At 39.5% G+C, this 16563-nt stretch overlaps 7 pseudogenes; all 7 read left to right on the forward strand.

Moving 5' to 3' along the window:
* The first annotated feature begins 1459 nt into the window (after positions 1 to 1459).
* LOC114774625 (uncharacterized) lies at positions 1460 to 1578 on the forward strand (annotated as a pseudogene).
* A 4624-nt stretch (positions 1579 to 6202) lies between these two features.
* LOC114774623 (uncharacterized) lies at positions 6203 to 6321 on the forward strand (annotated as a pseudogene).
* A 159-nt stretch (positions 6322 to 6480) lies between these two features.
* Positions 6481 to 6599, forward strand: LOC114774747 (uncharacterized; annotated as a pseudogene).
* Positions 6600 to 8899: 2300 nt separating this feature from the next.
* LOC114774624 (uncharacterized) lies at positions 8900 to 9018 on the forward strand (annotated as a pseudogene).
* A 1554-nt stretch (positions 9019 to 10572) lies between these two features.
* Positions 10573 to 10691, forward strand: LOC114774620 (uncharacterized; annotated as a pseudogene).
* Positions 10692 to 12993: 2302 nt separating this feature from the next.
* LOC114774688 (uncharacterized) lies at positions 12994 to 13112 on the forward strand (annotated as a pseudogene).
* Positions 13113 to 15690: 2578 nt separating this feature from the next.
* Positions 15691 to 15809, forward strand: LOC114774630 (uncharacterized; annotated as a pseudogene).
* Positions 15810 to 16563: the final 754 nt, after the last annotated feature.

Raw genomic sequence — 16563 nt, forward strand, 5'->3', positions numbered from 1 at the left:
GAAGGTGTGCACTTTATTTGTTGTATTAAAAATAAAAGCTTACCACTCCAACTTTTTGCCTTTTCTCCATGATAATTTGACAGTAAAGCGGGAGTTTTCACTCTTTGATATGTGTTCAAGCCCGTTGGTTTAAAGTTCAAGATTTTCAAGCAGACTTTGCTTACGGACATGCGAGCTGAAGATTGCTCAATCTTGTCTGATCTCAGATGCTAAGAAGGCTTGGGCCTGGTTAGTACTTGGATGGGAGACTACCTGGGAATACCAGGTGCTGTAAGCTTTAACTATTGAAAAACTTTTAAAATGAAAGTATTTACATGGCTTTGTTAGTTTTTTTTTAAGTAAGTTAAGGGGTATTTTCATTCTTTGATATGTTTTCCCGCCTTTTTTTTTTTTTTTTTTTTTTAAACTTCTCTTCAGGTTTCGTTGTCTGTGCGTGCTCTACAACGATCATTCACAGGCTTGGCTATGGAGTGGGGTGGAGCTGAATCGATTAGGTGGGGTTTTCCAGCCCTCGGCCTTAAGGTGCTACGGACCCTGATGTCAGTTTAATATCTGATACATCATATTAAGCGGATTTTTAGAACAGGGAGTCGGCAATAGGGCCTGCTCCATCCGCTCCATTCATCGACCCAGTATTGCATTGCCTCTAGGAGGTGTCCACTTTATTTGTTGTATTGCAATTAAAAGCTTACCACTCCAACTTTTTGCCTTTTCTCCATGATAATTTGACAGTAAAGCGGGAGTTTTCACTCTTTGATATGTGTTCAAGCCCGTTGGTTTAAAGTTCAAGATTTTCAAGCAGGGTTTGCTTATGGACATGCCAGCTGAAGATTGCTCAATCTTGTCTGATCTCAGATGCTAAGAAGGCTTGGGCCTGGTTAGTACTTGGATGGGAGACTACCTGGGAATACCAGGTGCTGTAAGCTTTAACTATTGAAAAACTTTTAAAATGAAAGTATTTACATGGCTTTGTTATTTTTTTTTTTAAGTAAGTTAAGGGGTATTTTCATTCTTTGATATGTTTTCCCGCCTTTTTTTTTTTTTTTTTTTTTTTAAACTTCTCTTCAGGTTTCGTTGTCTGTGCGTGCTCTACAACGATCATTCACAGGCTTGGCTATGGAGTGGGGTGGAGCTGAATCAATTAGGTGGGGTTTTCCAGCCCTCGGCCTTAAGGTGCTACGGACCCTGATGTCAGTTTAATATCTGATACATCATATTAAGCGGATTTTTAGAACAGGGAGTCAACAATAGGGCCTGCTCAATCCGCTCCATTCATCGACCCAGTATTGCATTGCCTCTAGAAGGTGTGCACTTTATTTGTTGTATTAAAAATAAAAGCTTACCACTCCAACTTTTTGCCTTTTCTCCATGATAATTTGACAGTAAAGCGGGAGTTTTCACTTTTTGATATGTGTTCAAGCCCCTTTGGCTTAAAGTTCAAGATTTTCAAGCAGAGTTTGTGTACGGACAAACCAGCTGAAGAATGCCCAATCTTGTCTGATCTCAGAAGCTAAGAAGGCTTGGGCCTGGTTAGTACTTGGATGGGAGACTACCTGGGAATACCAGGTGCTGTAAGCGTTAACTATTGAAAAACTTTTTAAAATAAAAGTATTTACATGGCTTTGTTAGCTTTTTTTGCCTTTTCTCCATCATAATTTGACAGTAAAGCGGGAGTTTTCACTCTTTGATATGTGTTCAAGCCCCTTTGGTTTAAAGTTCAAGATTTTCAAGCAGAGTTTGTGTACGGACATGCCAGCTGAAGATTGCCCAATCTTGTCTGATCTCAGAAGCTAAGAAGGCTTGGGCCTGGTTAGTACTTGGATGGGAGACTACGTGGGAATGCCATGCGCTGTAAGCTTTAAATATTGAAATACTTTTAAAATGAAAGTATTTACATGGCTTTGTTAGCTTTTTTTTGCCTATTCTCCATCATAATTTGACAGTAAAGCGGGAGTTTTCACTCTTTGATATGTGTTCAAGCCCCTTTGGTTTAAAGTTCAAGATTTTCAAGCAGAGTTTGTGTATGGACAAACCAACTGAAGAATGCCCAATCTTGTCTGATCTCAGAAGCTAAGAAGGCTTGGGCCTGGTTAGTACTTGGATGGGAGACTACCTGGGAATACCAGGTGCTGTAAGCTTTAACTATTGAAAAACTTTTAAAATGAAGTATTTACATGGCTTTGTTAGTTTTTTTTTAAGTAAGTTAAGGGGTATTTTCATTCTTTGATATGTTTTCCCGCCTTTTTTTTTTTTTTTTTTTTTAAACTTCTCTTCAGGTTTCGTTGTCTGTGCTTGCTCTACAACGATCATTCACAGGCTTGGCTATGGAGTGGGGTGGAGCTGAATCGATTAGGTGGGGTTTTCCAGCCCTCGGCCTTAAGGTGCTACGGACCCTGATGTCAGTTTAATATCTGATACATCATATTAAGGGGATTTTTAGAACAGGGAGTCGGCAATAGGGCCTGCTCCATCCGCTCCATTCATCGACCCAGTATTGCATTGCCTCTAGGAGGTGTCCACTTTATTTGTTGTATTGCAATTAAAAGCTTACCACTCCAACTTTTTGCCTTTTCTCCATGATAATTTGACAGTAAAGCGGGAGTTTTCACTCTTTGATATGTGTTCAAGCCCGTTGGTTTAAAGTTCAAGATTTTCAAGCAGGGTTTGCTTATGGACATGCCAGCTGAAGATTGCTCAATCTTGTCTGATCTCAGATGCTAAGAAGGCTTGGGCCTGGTTAGTACTTGGATGGGAGACTACGTGGGAATGCCAGGTGCTGTAAGCTTTAACTATTGTAAAACTTTTAAAATGTAAGTATTTACATCACTTTGTTAACTTTTTTTTTAAAGTAAGTTAAGGGGTATTTTCATTCTTTGATATGTTTTCCCGCCTTTTTTCTTTTTCTTTTTTTTTTTAAACTTCTCTTCAGGTTTCTTTGTCTGTGCGTGCTCTACAACGATCATTCACAGGCTTGGCTATGGAGTGGGGTGGAGCTGAATCGATTAGGTGGGGTTTTCCAGTCCTCGGCCTTAAGGTGCTACGGACCCTGATGTCAGTTTAATATCTGATACATCATATTAAGCGGATTTTTAGAACAGGGAGACGGCAATAGGGCCTGCTCCATCCGCTCCATTCATCGACCCAGTATTGCAGTGCCTCTAGAAGGTGTGCACTTTATTTGTTGTATTGCAAATAAAAGCTTACCACTCCAACTTTTTGCCTTTTCTCCATGATAATTTGACAGTAAAGCGGGAGTTTTCACTCTTTGATATGTGTTCAAGCCCCTTTGGCTTAAAGTTCAAGATTTTCAAGCAGAGTTTGTGTACGGACAAACCAGCTGAAGACTGCCCAATCCTGTCTGATCTCAGAAGCTAAGAAGGCTTGGGCCTGGTTAGTACTTGGATGGGAGACTACGAGGCAATGCCATGTGCTGTAAGCTTTAACTATTGAAAAACTTTTAAAATGAAAGTATTTACATGGCTTTGTTAGCTTTTTTTGCCTTTTCTCCATCATAATTTGACAGTAAAGCGGGAGTTTTCACTCTTTGATATGTGTTCAAGCCCCTTTGGCTTAAAGTTCAAGATTTTCAAGCAGAGATTGTGTACGGACAAACCAGCTGAAGAATGCCCAATCATGTCTGATCTCAGAAGCTAAGAAGGCTTGGGCCTGGTTAGTAGTTGGATGGGAGACTACCTGGGAATACCAGGTGCTGTAAGCTTTAACTATTGAAAAACTTTTAAAATGAAAGTATTTACATGGCTTTGTTAGCTTTTTTTGCCTTTTCTCCATCATAATTTGACATTAAAGCGGGAGTTTTCACTCTTTGATATGTGTTCAAGCCCGTTGGTGTAAAGTTCAAGATTTTCAAGCAGAATTTGCTTACGGACATGACAGCTGAAGATTGCTCAATCATGTCTGATCTCAGAAGCTAAGAAGGCTTGGGCCTGGTTAGTAGTTGGATGGGAGACTACCTGGGAATACCAGGTGCTGTAAGCTTTAACTATTGAAAAACTTTTAAAATGAAAGTATTTACATTGCTTTGTTAGCTTTTTTTGCCTTTTCTCCATCATAATTTGACATTAAAGTGGGAGTTTTCACTCTTTGATATGTGTTCAAGCCCGTTGGTGTAAAGTTCAAGATTTTCAAGCAGAGTTTGCTTACGGACATGCCAGCTGAAGATTGCTCAATCTTGTCTGATCTCAGAAGCTAAGAAGGCTTGGAACTGGTTAGTACTTGGATGGGAGACAACCTGGGAATACCAGGTGCTGTAAGCTTTAACTATTGAAAAACTTTTAAAATGAAAGTATTTACATGGCTTTGTTAGCTTTTTTTGCCCTTTCTCCATCATAATTTGACAGTGAAGCAGGAGTTTTCACTCTTTGATATGTGTTCAAGCCCGTTGGTTTAAAGTTCAAGATTTTCAAGCACAGTTTGCTTACGGACCGGCCAGCTGAAGATTGCTCAATCTTGTCTGATCTCAGATGCTAAGAAGGCTTGGGCCTGGTTAGTACTTGGATGGGAGACTACCTGGGAATACCAGGTGCTGTAAGCTTTAACTATTGAAAAACTTTTAAAATGAAAGTATTTACATGGCTTTGTTAGCTTTTTTTGCCTTTTCTCCATCATAATTTGACAGTAAAGCGGGAGTTTTCACTCTTTGATATGTGTTCAAGCCCCTTTGGTTTAAAGTTCAAGATTTTCAAGCAGAGTTTGTGTACGTACATGCCAGCTGAAGATTGCCCAATCTTGTCTGATCTCAGAAGCTCAGAAGGCTTGGGCCTGGTTAGTACTTGGATGGGAGACTACGTGGGAATGCCACGTGCTGTAAGCTTTAAATATTGAAAAACCTTTAAAATGAAAGTATTTACATGGCTTTGTTAGCTTTTTTTGCCTTTTCTCCATCATAATTTGACAGTAAAGCGGGAGTTTTCACTCTTTGATATGTGTTCAAGCCCCTTTGGTTTTAAAGTTCAAGATTTTCAAGCAGAGTTTGCTTACGGACATGCCAGCTGAAGATTGCTCAATCTTGTCTGATCTCAGAAGCTAAGAAGGCTTGGGACTGGTTAGTACTTGGATCGGAGACTACCTGGGAATACCATGTGCTGTAAGCTTTAACTATTGAAAAACTTTTAAAATGAAAGTATTTACATGGGTTTGTTAGCTTTTTTTGCCTATTCTCCATCATAATTTGACAGTAAAGCAGGAGTTTTCACTCTTTGATATGTGTTCAAGCCCCTTTGGTTTAAAGTTCAAGATTTTCAAGCAGAGTTTGTGTATGGACAAACCAGCTGAAGAATGCCCAATCTTGTCTGATCTCAGAAGCTAAGAAGGCTCTGGCCTGGTTAGTACTTGGATGGGAGACCACGTGGGAATGCCAGGTGCTGTAAGCTTTAACTATTGAAAAACTTTTAAAATGTAAGTATTTACATCACTTTGTTGACTTTTTTTTTAAGGTAAGTTAAGGGGTATTTTCATTCTTTGATATGTTTTCCCGCCTTTTTTCTTTTTTTTTTTTTTTAAACTTCTCTTCAGGTTTCTTTGTCTGTGCGTGCTCTACAACGATCATTCACAGGCTTGGCTATGGAGTGGGGTGGAGCTGAATCGATTAGGTGGGGTTTTCCAGCCCTCGGCCTTAAGGTGCTACGCACCCTGATGTCAGTTTAATATATGATACATCATATTAAGCGGATTTTTAGAACAGGGAGTCGGCAATAGGGCCTGCTCCATCCGCTCCATTCATCGACCCAGTATTGCATTGCCTCTAGAAGGTGTGCACTTTATTTGTTGTATTACAAATAAAAGCTTACCACTCCAACTTTTTGCCTTTTCTCCATGATAATTTGACAGTAAAGAGGGAGTTTTCACTCTTTCATATGTGTTCAAGCCCCTTTGGCTTAAAGTTCAAGATTTTCAAGCAGAGTTTGTGTACGGACAAACCAGCTGAAGACTGCCCAATCCTGTCTGATCTCAGAAGCTAAGAAGGCTTGGGCCTGGTTAGTACTTGGATGGGAGACTACGAGGCAATGCCATGTGCTGTAAGCTTTAACTATTGAAAAACTTTTAAAATGAAAGTATTTACATGGCTTTGTTAGCTTTTTTTGCCTTTTCTCCATCATAATTTGACAGTAAAGCGGGAGTTTTCACTCTTTGATATGTGTTCAAGCCCCTTTGGCTTAAAGTTCAAGATTTTCAAGCAGAGATTGTGTACGGACAAACCAGCTGAAGAATGCCCAATCATGTCTGATCTCAGAAGCTAAGAAGGCTTGGGCCTGGTTAGTACTTGGATGGGAGACTACCTGGGAATACCAGGTGCTGTAAGCTTTAACTATTGAAAAACTTTTAAAATGAAAGTATTTACATTGCTTTGTTAGCTTTTTTTGCCTTTTCTCCATCATAATTTGACATTAAAGCGGGAGTTTTCACTCTTTGATATGTGTTCAAGCCCGTTGGTGTAAAGTTCAAGATTTTCAAGCAGAGTTTGCTTACGGACATGCCAGCTGAAGATTGCTCAATCTTGTCTGATCTCAGATGCTAAGAAGGCTTGGGCCTGGCTAGTACTTGGATGGGAGACTACCTGGGAATACCAGGTGCTGTAAGCTTTAACTATTGAAAAACTTTTAAAATGAAAGTATTTACATGGCTTTGTTAGCTTTTTTTGCCTTTTCTCCATCATAATTTGACAGTAAAGCGGGAGTTTTCACTCTTTGATATGTGTTCAAGCCCCTTTGGTTTAAAGTTCAAGATTTTCAAGCAGAGTTTGCTTACGGACATGCCAGCTGAAGATTGCTCAATCTTGTCTGATCTCAGAAGCTAAGAAGGCTTGGGACTGGTTAGTACTTGGATCGGAGACTACCTGGGAATACCAGGTGCTGTAAGCTTTAACTATTGAAAAACTTTTAAAATGAAAGTATTTACATGGGTTTGTTAGCTTTTTTTGCCTATTCTCCATCATAATTTGACAGTAAAGCGGGAGTTTTCACTCTTTGATATGTGTTCAAGCCCCTTTGGTTTAAAGTTCAAGATTTTCAAGCAGAGTTTGTGTATGGACAAACCAGCTGAAGAATGCCCAATCTTGTCTGATCTCAGAAGCTAAGAAGGCTCTGGCCTGGTTAGTACTTGGATGGGAGACCACGTGGGAATGCCAGGTGCTGTAAGCTTTAACTATTGAAAAACTTTTAAAATGTAAGTATTTACATCACTTTGTTGACTTTTTTTTTAAGGTAAGTTAAGGGGTATTTTCATTCTTTGATATGTTTTCCCGCCTTTTTTCTTTTTTTTTTTTTTAAACTTCTCTTCAGGTTTCTTTGTCTGTGCGTGCTCTACAAAGATCATTCACAGGCTTGGCTATGGAGTGGGGTGGAGCTGAATCGATTAGGTGGGGTTTTCCAGCCCTCGGCCTTAAGGTGCTACGCACCCTGATGTCAGTTTAATATCTGATACATCATATTAAGCGGATTTTTAGAACAGGGAGTCGGCAATAGGGCCTGCTCCATCCGCTCCATTCATCGACCCAGTATTGCATTGCCTCTAGAAGGTGTGCACTTTATTTGTTGTATTACAAATAAAAGCTTACCACTCCAACTTTTTGCCTTTTCTCCATGATAATTTGACAGTAAAGCGGGAGTTTTCACTCTTTGATATGTGTTCAAGCCCCTTTGGTTTAAAGTTCAAGATTTTCAAGCAGAGTTTGCTTACGGACATGCCAGCTGAAGATTGATCAATCTTGTCTGATCTCAGAAGCTAAGAAAGCTTGGGACTGGTTAGTACTTGGATCGGAGACTACCTGGGAATACCAGGTGCTGTAAGCTTTAACTATTGAAAAACTTTTAAAATGAAAGTATTTACATGGGTTTGTTAGCTTTTTTTGCCTATTCTCCATCATAATTTGACAGTAAAGCGGGAGTTTTCACTCTTTGATATGTGTTCAAGCCCCTTTGGTTTAAAGTTCAAGATTTTCAAGCAGAGTTTGTGTATGGACAAACCAGCTGAAGAATGCCCAATCTTGTCTGATCTCAGAAGCTAAGAAGGCTTGGGCCTGGTTAGTACTTGGATGGGAGACTACGTGGGAATGCCAGGTGCTGTAAGCTTTAACTATTGTAAAACTTTTAAAATGTAAGTATTTACATCATTTTGTTAACTTTTTTTTTAAAGTAAATTAAGGGGTATTTTAATTCTTTGATATGTTTTCCCGCCTTTTTTCTTTTTTTTTTTTTTAATCTTCTCTTCAGGTTTCTTTGTCTGTGCGTCCTCTACAACGATCATTCACAGGCTTGGCTATGGAGTGGGGTGGAGCTGAATCGATTAGGTGGGGATTTCCAGCCCTCGGCCTTAAGGTGCTACGGACCCTGATGTCAGTTTAATATCTGATACATCATATTAAGCGGATTTTTAGAACAGGGAGTCGGCAATAGGGCATGCTCCATCCGCTCCATTCATCGACCCAGTATTGCATTGCCTCTAGAAGGTGTGCACTTTATTTGTTGTATTACAAATAAAAGCTTACCACTCCAACTTTTTGCCTTTTCTCCATGATAATTTGACAGTAAAGCGGGAGTTTTCACTCTTTGATATGTGTTCAAGCCCCTTTGGCTTAAAGTTCAAGATTTTCAAGCAGAGTTTGTTTACGGACAAACCAGCTGAAGACTGCCCAATCCTGTCTGATCTCAGAAGCTAAGAAGGCTTGGGCCTGGTTAGTACTTGGATGGGAGACTACGAGGGAATGCCATGTGCTGTAAGCTTTAACTATTGAAAAACTTTTAAAATGAAAGTATTTACATGGCTTTGTTAGCTTTTTTTTGCCTTTTCTCCATCATAATTTGACAGTAAAGCGGGAGCTTTCACTCTTTGATATGTGTTCAAGCCCCTTTGGCTTAAAGTTCAAGATTTTCAAGCAGAGATTGTGTACGGACAAACCAGCTGAAGAATGCCCAATCATGTCTGATCTCAGAAGCTAAGAAGGCTTGGGCCTGGTTAGTACTTGGATGGGAGACTACCTGGGAATACCAGGTGCTGTAAGCTTTAACTATTGAAAAACTTTTAAAATGAAAGTATTTACATTGCTTTGTTAGCTTTTTTTGCCTTTTCTCCATCATAATTTGACAGTAAAGCGGGAGTTTTCACTCTTTGATATGTGTTCAAGCCCGTTGGTGTAAAGTTCAAGATTTTCAAGCAGAGTTTGCTTACGGACATGCCAGCTGAAGATTGCTCAATCTTGTCTGATCTCAGATGCTAAGAAGGCTTGGGCCTGGTTAGTACTTGGATGGGAGACTACCTGCGAATACCAGGTGCTGTAAGCTTTAACTATTGAAAAACTTTTAAAATGAAAGTATTTACATGGCTTTGTTAGCTTTTTTTGCCTTTTCTCCATCATAATTTGACAGTAAAGCGGGAGTTTTCACTCTTTGATATGTGTTCAAGCCCCTTTGGTTTAAAGTTCAAGATTTTCAAGCAGAGTTTGTGTACGGACATGCCAGCTGAAGATTGCCCAATCTCGTCTGATCTCAGAGGCTAAGAAGGCTTGGGCCTGATTAGTACTTGGATGGGAGACTACGTGGGTATGCCATGTGCTGTAAGCTTTAAATATTGAAAAACTTTTAAAATGAAAGTATTTACAGGGCTTTGTTAGCTTTTTTTGCCTTTTCTCCATCATAATTTGACAGTAAAGCGGGAGTTTTCACTCTTTGATATGTGTTCAAGCCCCTTTGGCTTAAAGTTCAAGATTTTCAAGCAGAGTTTGTGTACGGACAAACCAGCTGAAGACTGCCCAATCCTGTCTGATCTCAGAAGCTAAGAAGTCTTGGGCCTGGTTAGTACTTGGATGGGAGACTACCTGGGAATACCAAGTGCTGTAAGCTTTAACTATTGAAAAACTTTTAAAATGAAAGTATTTACATGGCTTTGTTAGCTTTTTTTGCCTTTTCTCCATCATAATTTGACAGTAAAGCGGGAGTTTTCACTCTTTGATATGTGTTCAAGCCCGTTGGTTTAAAGTTCAAGATTTTCAAGCAGAGTTTGCTGTACGGACATGCCAGCTGAAGATTGCTCAATCTTGTCTGATCTCAGATGCTAAGAAGGCTTGGGCCTGGTTAGTACTTGGATGGGAGACTACCTGGGAATACCAGGTGCTGTAAGCTTTAACTATTGAAAAACTTTTAAAATGAAAGTATTTACATGGCTTTGTTAGCTTTTTTTGCCTTTTCTCCATCATAATTTGACAGTAAAGCGGGAGTTTTCACTCTTTGATATGTGTTCAAGCCCCTTTGGTTTAAAGTTCAAGATTTTCAAGCAGAGTTTGTGTACGGACATGCCAGCTGAAGATTGCCCAATCTTGTCTGATCTCAGAAGCTAAGAAGGCTTGGGCCTGGTTAGTACTTGGATGGGAGACTACGTGGGAATGCCATGTGCTGTAAGCTTTAAATATTGAAAAACTTTTAAAATGAAAGTATTTACATGGCTTTGTTAGCTTTTTTTGCCTTTTCTCCATCATAATTTGACAGTAAAGCGGGAGTTTTCACTCTTTGATATGTGTTCAAGCCCCTTTGGCTTAAAGTTCAAGATTTTTAAGCAGAGTTTGTGTACGGACAAACCAGCTGAAGACTGCCCAATCCTGTCTGATCTCAGAAGCTAAGAAGGCTTGGGCCTGGTTAGTACTTGGATGGGAGACTACCTGGGAATACCAGGTGCTGTAAGCTTTAACTATTGTAAAACTTTTAAAATGTAAGTATTTACATCACTTTTGTTAACTTTTTTTTAAAAATAAGTTAAGGGGTATTTTGATTCTTTGATATGTTTTCCCGCCTTTTTTCTTTTTTTTTTTTTTAAACTACTCTTCAGGTTTCTTTGTCTGTGCGTGCTCTACAACGATCATTCACAGGCTTGGCTATGGAGTGGGGTGGAGCTGAATCGATTAGGTGGGGTTTTCCAGCCCTCGTCCTTAAGGTGCTACGGACCCTGATGTCAGTTTAATATCTGATACATCATATTAAGCGGATTTTTAGAACAGGGAGTCGGCAATAGGGCATGCTCCATCCGCTCCATTCATCAACCCAGTATTGCATTGCCTCTAGAAGGTGTGCACTTTATTTGTTGTATTACAAATAAAAGCTTACCACTCCAACTTTTTGCCTTTTCTCCATGATAATTTGACAGTAAAGCGGGAGTTTTCACTCTTTGATATGTGTTCAAGCCCCTTTGGCTTAAAGTTCAAGATTTTCAAGCAGAGTTTGCTTACGGACATGCCAGCTGAAGATTGCTCAATCTTGTCTGATCTCAGATGCTAAGAAGGCTTGGGCCTGGTTTGTACTTGGATGGGAGACTACCTGGGAATACCAGGTGCTGTAAGCTTTAACTATTGAAAAACTTTTAAAATGAAAGTATTTACATGGCTTTGTTAGCTTTTTTTGCCTTTTCTCCATCATAATTTGACAGTAAAGCGGGAGTTTTCACTCTTTGATATGTGTTCAAGCCCCTTTGGTTTAAAGTTCAAGATTTTCAAGCAGAGTTTGTGTACGGACATGCCAGCTGAAGATTGCCCAATCTTGTCTGATCTCAGAAGCTAAGAAGGCTTGGGCCTGGTTAGTACTTGGATGGGAGACTACGTGGGAATGCCATGTGCTGTAAGCTTTAAATATTGAAAAACCTTTAAAATGAAAGTATTTACATGGCTTTGTTAGCTTTTTTTGCCTTTTCTCCATCATAATTTGACAGTTAAGCGGGAGTTTTCACTCTTCAATATGTGTTCAAGCCCCTTAGGTTTTAAAGTTTAAGATTTTCAAGCAGAGTTTGCTTACGGACATGCCAGCTGAAGATTGCTCAATCTTGTCTGATCTCAGAAGCTAAGAAGGCTTGGGACTGGTTAGTACTTGGATCGGAGACTACCTGGGAATACCAGGTGCTGTAAGCTTTAACTATTGAAAAACTTTTAAAATGAAAGTATTTACATGGGTTTGTTAGCTTTTTTTGCCTATTCTCCATCATAATTTGACAGTAAAGCGGGAGTTTTCGCTCTTTGATATGTGTTCAAGCCCCTTTGGTTTAAAGTTCAAGATTTTCAAGCAGAGTTTGTGTATGGACAAACCAGCTGAAGAATTCCCAATCTTGTCTGATCTCAGAAGCTAAGAAGGCTTGGGCCTGGTTAGTACTTGGATGGGAGACTACGTGGGAATGCCAGGTGCTGTAAGCTTTAACTATTGTAAAACTTTTAAAATGTAAGTATTTACATCACTTTGTTAACTTTTTTTTTAAAGTAAGTTGAGGGGTATTTTCATTCTTTGATATGTTTTCCTGCCTTTTTTCTTTCTTTTTTTTTTTAAACTTCTCTTCAGGTTTCTTTGTCTGTGCGTGCTCTACAACGATCATTCACAGGCTTGGCTATGGAGTGGGGTGGAGCTGAATCGATTAGGTGGGGTTTTCCAGCCCTCGGCCTTAAGGTGCTACGCACCCTGATGTCAGTTTAATATCTGATACATCATATTAAGCGGATTTTTAGAACAGGGAGTCGGCAATAGGGCCTGCTCCATCCGCTCCATTCATCGACCCAGTATTGCATTGCCTCTAGAAGGTGTGCACTTTATTTGTTGTATTACAAATAAAAGCTTACCACTCCAACTTTTTGCCTTTTCTCCATGATAATTTGACAGTAAAGCGGGAGTTTTCACTCTTTGATATGTGTTCAAGCCCGTTGGTTTAAAGTTCAAGATTTTCAAGCAGAGTTTGCTTACGGACATGCCAGCTGAAGATTGCTCAATCTTGTCTGATCTCAGATGCTAAGAAGGCTTGGGACTGGTTAGTACTTGGATCGGAGACTACCTGGGAATACCAGGTGCTGTAAGCTTTAACTAAAGAAAAACTTTTAAAATGAAAGTATTTACATGGGTTTGTTAGCTTTTTTTTGCCTATTCTCCATCATAATTTGACAGTAAAGCGGGAGTTTTCACTCTTTGATATGTGTTCAAGCCCCTTTGGTTTAAAGTTCAAGATTTTTAAGCAGAGTTTGTGTACGGACAAACCAGCTGAAGACTGCCCAATCCTGTCTGATCTCAGAAGCTAAGAAGGCTTGGGCCTGGTTAGTACTTGGATGGGAGACTACGTGGGAATGCCAGGTGCTGTAAGCTTTAACTATTGTAAAACTTTTAAAATGTAAGTATTTACATCATTTTGTTAACTTTTTTTTTAAAGTAAGTTAAGGGGTATTTTGATTCTTTGATATGTTTTCCCGCCTATTTTCTTTTTTTTTTTTTTAAACTTCTCTTCAGGTTTCTTTGTCTGTGCGTGCTCTACAACGATCATTCACAGGCTTGGCTATGGAGTGGGGTGGAGCTGAATCGATTAGGTGGGGTTTTCCAGCCCTCGGCCTTAAGGTGCTACGGACCCTGATGTCAGTTTAATATCTGATACATCATATTAAGCGGATTTTTAGAACAGGGAGTCGGCAATAGGGCCTGCTCCATCCGCTCCATTCATCGACCCAGTATTGCATTGCCTCTAGAAGGTGTGCACTTTATTTGTTGTATTAAAAATAAAAGCTTACCACTCCAACTTTTTGCCTTTTCTCCATGATAATTTGACAGTAAAGCGGGAGTTTTCACTCTTTGATATGTGTTCAAGCCCCTTTGGCTTAAAGTTCAAGATTTTCAAGCAGAGTTTGTGTACGGACAAACCAGCTGAAGACTGCCCAATCCTGTCTGATCTCAGAAGCTAAGAAGGCTTGGGCCTGGTTAGTACTTGGATGGGAGACTACGAGGGAATGCCATGTGCTGTAAGCTTTAACTATTGAAAAACTTTTAAAATGAAAGTATTTACATGGCTTTGTTAGCTTTTTTTGCCTTTTCTCCATCATAATTTGACAGTAAAGCGGGAGTTTTCACTCTTTGATATGTGTTCAAGCCCGTTGGTTTAAAGTTCAAGATTTTCAAGCAGAGTTTGCTTACGGACATGCCAGCTGAAGATTGCTCAATCTTGTCTGATCTCAGATGCTAAGAAGGCTTGGGCCTGGTTTGTACTTGGATGGGAGACTACCTGGGAATACCAGGTGCTGTAAGCTTTAACTATTGAAAAACTTTTAAAATGAAAGTATTTACATGGCTTTGTTAGCTTTTTTTGCCTTTTCTCCATCATAATTTGACAGTAAAGCGGGAGTTTTCACTCTTTGATATGTGTTCAAGCCCCTTTGGTTTAAAGTTCAAGATTTTCAAGCAGAGTTTGTGTACAAACATGCCAGCTGAAGATTGCTCAATCTTGTCTGATCTCAGAAGCTAAGAAGGCTTGGGACTGGTTAGTACTTGGATCAGAGACTACCTGGTAATACCAGGTGCTGTAAGCTTTAAATATTGAAAAACTTTTAAAATGAAAGTATTTACATGGCTTTGTTAGCTTTTTTTGCCTATTCTCCATCATAATTTGACAGTAAAGCGGGAGTTTTCACTCTTTGATATGTGTTCAAGCCCCTTTGGTTTAAAGTTCAAGATTTTCAAGCAGAGTTTGTGTATGGACAAACCAGCTGAAGAATGCCCAATCTTGTCTGATCTCAGAAGCTAAGAAGGCTTGGGCCTGGTTAGTACTTGGATCGGAGACTACATGGGAATGCCAGGTGCTGTAAGCTTTAACTATTGTAAAACTTTTAAAATGTAAGTATTTACATCACTTTGTTAACTTTTTTTTTTAAAGTAAGTTAAGGGGTATTTTGATTCTTTGATATGTTTTCCCGCCTTTTTTCTTTTTTTTTTTTTTTAAACTTCTCTTCAGGTTTCTTTGTATGTGCGTGCTCTACAACGATCATTCACAGGCTTGGCTATGGAGTGGGGTGGAGCTGAATCAATTAGGTGGGGTTTTCCAGCCCTCGGCCTTAAGGTGCTACGGAACCTGATGTCAGTTTAATATCTGATACATCATATTAAGCGGATTTTTAGAACAGGGAGTCGGCAACAGGGCCTGCTCCATCCGCTCCATTCATCGACCCAGTATTGCATTGCCTCTAGAAGGTGTGCACTTTATTTGTTGTATTACAAATAAAAGCTTACCACTCCAACTTTTTGCCTTTTCTCCATGATAATTTGACAGTAAAGCGGGAGTTTTCACTCTTTCATATGTGTTCAAGCCCCTTTGGCTTAAAGGTCAAGATTTTCAAGCAGAGTTTGTGTACGGACAAACCAGCTGAAGACTGCCCAATCCTGTCTGATCTCAGAAGCTAAGAAGGCTTGGGCCTGGTTAGTACTTGGATGGGAGACTACGAGGGAATGCCATGTGCTGTAAGCTTTAACTATTGAAAAACTTTTAAAATGAAAGTATTTACATGGCTTTGTTAGCTTTTTTTGCCTTTTCTCCATCATAATTTGAAAGTAAAGCGGGAGTTTTCACTCTTTGATATGTGTTCAAGCCCCTTTGGCTTAAAGTTCAAGATTTTCAAGCAGAGTTTGTGTACGGACAAACCAGCTGAAGAATGCCCAATCTTGTCTGACCTCAGAATTTAAGAAGGCTTGGGCCTGGTTAGTACTTGGATGGGAGACAACCTGGGAATACCACGTGCTTTAATCTTTAACTATTGAAAAACTTTTAAAATGAAAGTATTTACATGGCTTTGTTAGCTTTTTTTGCCTTTTCTCCATGATAATTTGACAGTAAAGCGGGAGTTTTCACTCTTTGATATGTGTTCAAGCCCGTTGGTTTAAAGTTCAAGATTTTCAAGCAGAGTTTGCTTACGGACATGCCAGCTGAAGATTGCTCAATCTTGTCTGATCTCAGATGCTAAGAAGGCTTGGGCCTGGTTAGTACTTGGATGGGAGACTACCTGGGAATACCAGGTGCTGTAAGCTTTAACTATTGAAAAACTTTTAAAATGAAAGTATTTACATGGCTTTGTTAGCTTTTTTTGCCTTTTCTCCATCATAATTTGACAGTAAAGCGGGAGTTTTCACTCTTTGATATGTGTTCAAGCCCCTTTGGTTTAAAGTTCAAGATTTTCAAGCAGAGTTTGTGTACGGACATGCCAGCTGAAGATTGCCCAATCTTGTCTGATCTCAGAAGCTAAGAAGGCTTGGGCCTGGTTAGTACTTGGATGGGAGACTACGTGGGAATGCCATGTGCTGTAAGCTTTAAATATTGAAAAACCTTTAAAATGAAAGTATTTACATGGCTTTGTTAGCTTTTTTTGCCTTTTCTCCATCATAATTTGACAGTTAAGCGGGAGTTTTCACTCTTCGATATGTGTTCAAGCCCCTTTGGTTTTAAAGTTCAAGATTTTCAAGCAGAGTTTGCTTACGGACATGCCAGCTGAAGATTGCTCAATCTTGTCTGATCTCAGAAGCTAAGAAGGCTTGGGACTGGTTAGTACTTGGATCGGAGACTACCTGGGAATACCAGGTGCTGTAAGCTTTAACTATTGAAAAACTTTTAAAATGAAAGTATTTACATGGGTTTGTTAGCTTTTTTTGCCTATTCTCCATCATAATTTGACAGTAAAGCGGGAGTTTTCACTCTTTGATATGTGTTCAAGCCCCTTTGGTTTAAAGTTCAAGATTTTCAAGCAGAGTTTGTGTATGGACAAACCAGCTGAAGAATGCCCAATCT

This window comes from Denticeps clupeoides, unplaced genomic scaffold (assembly GCF_900700375.1).
Source record: "Denticeps clupeoides unplaced genomic scaffold, fDenClu1.1, whole genome shotgun sequence".
Classification (NCBI taxonomy): Eukaryota; Metazoa; Chordata; class Actinopteri; order Clupeiformes; family Denticipitidae; genus Denticeps; species Denticeps clupeoides.